The 6,034-nt window shown below is 52.9% G+C and overlaps 1 protein-coding gene across 3 annotated transcripts in view; it reads right to left on the reverse strand.

Moving 5' to 3' along the window:
• Window positions 1–1,302, reverse strand: part of FOXP2 (forkhead box P2) — a 630,928-nt gene extending 629,626 nt beyond the window's left edge. For all 3 annotated transcript variants that reach the window (XM_043873380.1, XM_043873379.1, XM_043873378.1), the window contains exon 1: window positions 884–1,302. The gene's annotated coding sequence lies outside the window, so the exon portion shown is untranslated. The remainder of the gene's footprint in view (window positions 1–883) is intronic.
• Between the last annotated feature and the right edge of the window lie 4,732 nt (window positions 1,303–6,034).

Consider the following 6,034-nt stretch of genomic DNA (forward strand, 5'->3'; position numbering starts at 1 on the left):
ATCTGCGCCCATCCCTCGTCCCCTCCCTGAAGAACCCGGAGGCGCGATTTCACCCCAAACCCACCCTCGGAGTAGGGAGACCTCGCCAAAGCGGAATAAAAGTAAGACCAGGACATATCCCGGGTGAAGCGGGTCCTGCTAACCGTGGACAGGGGAAAGAGCGCGAGCGGGGGCAGCAGTCGAGATGCACGACCATCCCCAAGTGTCACTAGGGGCCAGGAGTTTCTTCACTGGAGAAGCAGGAGTGTCCCTTCTCTGCCTCCATTCCCCAAGAAGTACTTGTGAAATGTACGCTGAAGTGTCTAACTTAGAGACGAGAAGCGTGCACTTGCCCAACGGAGTAAATAAAGGTCAGCAGTTGGACAATAAAGTATGTGCTTCCAAACGCCAGATGTTTTTACTGTTGTTTCTCCTCCTCGGGGGTGGGGGGGGGGCGGAGAAGAGGGAAGAGACAACACACAATAAAAATAAAAGTAAACAAACACATCTGCTGTTTCCACACACATTTTCCTCCAGCCGCGGTCTGGAGTGTCTGTTGCCGGACAAGGCAACATCTTTCGAATACAAAACTAAAAATCATCCGTGAGCCAAAGGCAGCCTCCCTTCTCTCGACGCCCCCTTCCCCTCAGCACAAAGCTACATGAAAAAGAACAACAAGTGGTGATGTTAGGTCCGGAACGCGACCCCGATGCCGAGCCGAAATTTGACACATGTCACACCCGCCCAGCCGCGCCGAGCTCAGCGACTGGGGCGAAACTTTGCTGCCGCCGCCCCGGGAGCAGCGCGGAGCAGAGTAAAGTCGCAGCCCGCCCGGCGTAGAGGTGGCGGGGACGGCGCGAGGGGCGGAGGTGCAGCGCGCCAGAGTGAGGGTGAAGAAACTTACCGCGGCCGGGGACGCTGGGCAGCGTCCCGGGAGGTGGCACCCGCGGCGCCGAGGCAGAAGCCCACAAACAACACACCCACGCGCGAGTCCCGGCAACTGCTGCCGCGAGTCGGGGCGCGCCCGGGAGGGGGGGCTGGAGGAAGCCGCAGCTGGCGGACGCGGCCGCCGCATAAATAACCCGGACCGGCGCTCACGGGCTGGCTGCGCGGGGTTGGAGCCGGGGCGCAGCGGCCGCCGCAGAGCTGCACGCGCCGGCGTGTCTCGCGCTTTCTCGGAGGCTCGCGCTGTCTCGCGCTGCCGCTCCCCCCACCCGGATCTGTATGTGTGTGTGTCTGTATGTGTGTGTGTCTCTATGTGTGTGAGTGTGCGCTGGCGGGCGCGCGCACCCGGCCGCGCGCGCGTGTTGTTGGCAATGCAAACTGTACACACACGGCGCACGGAGCCGCCTCTTCTCGGCGGGGCGGGGTGGGGGAAGGGACGCCTCCGAGGAGTCTGAAGAACTGCTGGGCCACTTGTTTGTTTTTGTTTTACTTTGCCTTGTTATTGTTGACTGTTGTTGTTGATCCCCGAAGTGGTTTGGAACCAGCTGGCTAGGATGCCCGTCACCCCAGCCACCTATCTCCCCGCGTTCCCCCAACTTCTTGAAGGGAGGGGGAAGCGCGGCGCAGAATATTGTTCGGCTTTGCAGTGGAGCCTCCTGGCTGACGTCAGGTCCACCTGCTCTGTAAACAACTCGCTGGAGAACTTGTTTGTTCGGCGCCAGATCTTCCCCCACCCCCACCCTTCTCCCCACCTCCTGCTCCGCCCCCTCCCGCTCGGCCCAGACGGCGAGTCGGGGAAGGGGGTGGGGAGGGAGGAGAGAACAAAACCTTATGCCGTATTGGCAAAGCCGAGTTGTGTCTGCTGCTTCTTGGCAGTCCCCAAAGTACGTCCTCTCAGCAGACGGAGCTGCTGGCAGATGAAACAGGGAATTCCAAGTGAAGTGCAGGAAGCCTCGAAGGGATCCAAAGCCCTCGGTGGCAAGGAGTTAAAGTACTCGAGAGTCAGAAAGGGAGACCCAAGAGTGCGTTAAAACGCTGACTGGCCTTTCTTTTCACGGTCTGCGCCTCTGCGGCCTGGGGTGGAGAGGCCGAGAGTCTTTCTCACTCCTCATTGTTGTCGGGCTCCTGTCTCACTTGGACCCGGGACTTCTCGGGCTTCCTCGTGGCCCCCCGGCCCTGGTCACCGGCTCGGCGCCGGGCTGCGGGCCGGCCGGGGCGGAGCTTAGAAGGAAGGGGTTGCCGAGCTGAGACTTTGGGGGTCCGAGGCTCTCGAGACGGGCCTGTCAGTGACTGAGGGGAGCAAAGTAACCGGAATGAAAGGAAAGAAGAAACTGCCAGAACTGCCGCTTGCACTTCAAAGCCGAGACGCCGGCGTGGGGAGTGCGCGGGCCCAGCCTCCAGCGCCCGAGTCCCCGCTCTCGTCCGTGGGGTGTGCCTCGGCCAGGTCCCACGCGGGGCCGAGGGGGGACGGGACGGGCCCGGATGGGACGCGTGGCCCGAGTGGGGGCGGGGGGCAGTTCAGGAGCCCGCATTCCACCGCGGCTCCCGGCAGGCCGTTCCTCCCGCGGCTGCCGCCAGCCCCTCCCCTGGCCGCCGGCCGCGCGACCCTCCACCCTGCCGCGTCCTCTGCGCGCCGCGGCGGAACCGGCCGCTCTGCCCGCACTTCAGTCGCGAAGCGCGGCGTTCCGAGAGGCGCGGAAACTTTCCTCCAAATTGCTGCAGCCGAGAGGCCGTGGCGCACAGACCCTGGCCCCGGGCTTTGCCCGCCAACACCCCCCGTGGAAGAAGAGAGGAGGGGGTGACTGAGGAGACGGACGAGCAGCACCAGCTTCTTCTGCCTTTGAGTCTTTTCCTCAAAGAGCAGCGCGCCCTTTTTCTAAAGGGCAGACGTGAATTCACACACACACACACACGCACACTTGGCATAACTCTTCCCTCCAGAACCTGCAGTTCTCCCGTGGAGGAAGCAGCCCTTGCACCCACAACTATAAACACACCGTCAGATTTTCTAGTGAAACCAATTAAGTCAATAAGCCACGGGGCTGGTCCTGCGAAGACGGCCCCTGCCAGGAGCACAAGCAAAGAGGTAGAGTTGGTCTTTGAATCGCGATGCTTTCTGTGAGCTTTCAAAACTCCAGGCAGTCCTCAAGTGCTCTGTTTGTGGACTGTGTCCTCGCTATTATTTAAATTGTCTTTTTTCGAAATGCAAGCTGAATAGTGGGCAAATAAACCGAAATTTTTAAAGATGGGAGCAAGGAGGAAAGGAGGGAGCAGTCATTTAAATTACAAAACACCAGATGCAAATGATCCCACCTCGCCTTCTGAAGGAGATCATTTTACGTTAAGTAACTTGCGTTTATACTTCACTAGCAACCCTAAATAAAAGGCCAATTTTCTGAATTAACCTGAAAACATTTTGGAAAAGACCAGAACAAACGGCGTCGAAATCCTTGGAGATGTGAGGACGTATCTTTCCATTCGGTTTGTGAATAAAGGTATCAAAACATTCAGAAGGTCTGCAGCTCCTCACCTTTTTTTTTTTTTTTCCTTTTTCCCCCCCGCATACACCGACCCCAGTTACTTTTCTTTCTCTCTAGGGGTCCGACGGAGGAAGTGAACGGGAAAGGCTTATTATAAATGAGTCTGGGCAACTTGGAAGAGAAGTTCAAGTTCCCAACAAGGAGGAAAGAGAGGGGGTTATGCTCTCGAGACTTGAGAAAGGAGCGGATTTAGTTAGCCTTTCACTCTGTACACAAAGACACAGTTTGGTGAAATTCAGTCACTGACGTTTCTTTCCTGTGAATACAAACAGCCAGGCGCCAAGAGGTGCAAGTGGATAACTGAGTTGGAGGAACATATCTTTCTCGACTGGCCGAGTACTCTGCCTGCGATCTTCCTAAGCGGAGCTGAGCCTGCAGCCCCCTTGGGCGCCCTGTTTAACTTCGCCCCCTTTATCTGTGTCCTCTTCCCCTGCTGTCATTCCCGGGCCACCCACCCTTCGCGCAGAGAAGTCGCCCCGGGAGTTGAGAACGCAGATTCTGCCTAGAGCCCTGCCTTCTTCGGACCCCTCGCCCGCAGCCAATGGGCTGGGCCGGGGTTCGAGAGGTGAAAGTTCAGGCCCGGGGCTTACGGCTCGCTCCCCCTCTACCGTAGCCGCCCTCCCAGCCTGGTCCCCAGTCCACACGGCAGACCCAGCCCGGCTAACAGGGGCTGCCATGGTGGCACGTAGTTTGTTGATGGGTGGTCATAAAATATATTTATTTGCAATTCCTTTCCCTCGCCCACCTCCCCCGCCCCGACATGGCCCCGAACACTGCAGGCTTTGTTCGCCTCGCTGCTGCTGGAGCCGGCTGGGGTTTAGCACTCTGTGCTAACACACTCCAAAAAAGTTGAAGTATAATAATAGGAAAACCGGGTTTCCGCAGCCTAGGGAAACGCAGAAAGGGCAAACAGCGAACGAATGGTTTTCTTTTGCACAAGTCACTGGTCAGCCCACTGGATCACGGCAGCCTTGAAACGAAACTCTGCATATCAGAGAGAGGGGGGAAGCCAAACTCTGTCCCTGTAGTCGCTGCGCAGGGTCGCAGCCACAGCTCAAGAGTCCTTTGCAGCACGTGGGTCTGCAAAAGTCATTTAAAGAGGTTCCAAGGGAAAGTTAAACGGAGCTACTGGGTAATTGAGGAGTTTCACCAAGTGGCCCTCCAAGTTCTCTCACGAAAATTTATTTGATTTCAAGTTTATTTTACGATGGAACCGCAAATCAACAAATTCCGAGACACTGCTCTATTACTGTAAAGGCGAAAGATAAATTCGTTCGAAATGGTCCCTGCCAGCGCACCTTGAGTGAAATAAACCATCCCAAATGTGACTGACTGAAACCAGGATGAAAGAAAACAACTTGCGAATGACAAGTATTAGAAACGTTGGTTAATGCTTCTCCGAGTAAACTGTCTGGAATTTTAGTTATTATTTGTTATAAAAATATAATTATTCACACACTCAGGTCTGTTATTTCCAAAAGTTTCAGTTTAACAATAATTACAATTTTTCTTCTTCAGAGTCGTTTAATTGGTGTAATTGTGACTAATACCTAAAAATGTTACTGACTTGGAGAGAGACCGGGCAGAGACGGTAAGGGGCAAGGTTTTTTAAATCATCTTTTTTTTTCCCCCCTGTTAGAAATACCATCTTCAAAGTTGTATTACTTCAAATAGATTGTAATAAAAGTCTTCTTTAAATGCAAAGTAAAGCATTTTTCTTTTCCCATAGAAAATCGGGCACTATCAGGTTCCTATTTTTCACATCCATTACAGTTTTCAGAAGATGAGCAAGTAAACAGACTCCTTTTGGACATTTCCCTATACTCAATCTCCTCCCAGACACATTTTAGGAAAAAGACAACATTCTAGTTTCACCGAAGTCAAATCAAGGGTAATCTGTGTTACAACATTAAATTGAATGTAGAGGTTGCAAAATTGGTGGAGTTACACCACCATCTGTCGTTAAGCTTTGGGACTACAAAATTTGGGACCTATAATAAATCTTAATGAGCTTTCCCAACTTTTTTAAAATCACAGGCTATAATTTTCATTTGTATTTTTATAACACATATCCCGAAATTACGTGGATCCTGAATGAACACACATGTGTTCATAAGTCCTTGCTTCTACCTGAGTTCTCCAGTCATCTCATCTTCAGAAAAACAAGCAAAAGCCAAAACCAAAACCCTTCATCTGCCAACCTCCAGAAAAAAGCTTTTTCAAATCATCTGTGGGACTACAGATTTTCATCACCTCTCCCAAGTTTCTTGTTTCTAACAGGCTATTGATAGGAAAAATAGAGCCTGAACTGCAGGGTCTACCCTTGTCCTGGAGTGAATAATAGACCCTTGATTCTGTCTGGTAATATATCTAATCTTGAAACATGTAAATATAGCATATCTCTGCTAAGAGGTTGACTGTGAGTGTCTTTAAAAATTGACTGAAAGGCAGTTAATATCAGGTTCCAGTTCTGGTTGACCTCTCTGTGGAGACAAAGATCAATTGCTCTGGGCTAGACTCTTACTAAGGAAGCCTTTATCCAAATGAATACAGAAAATGGACAATTCCTG

Source organism: Cervus elaphus, chromosome 18 (genome assembly GCF_910594005.1).
Source record: "Cervus elaphus chromosome 18, mCerEla1.1, whole genome shotgun sequence".
NCBI classification, from domain to species: Eukaryota; Metazoa; Chordata; class Mammalia; order Artiodactyla; family Cervidae; genus Cervus; species Cervus elaphus.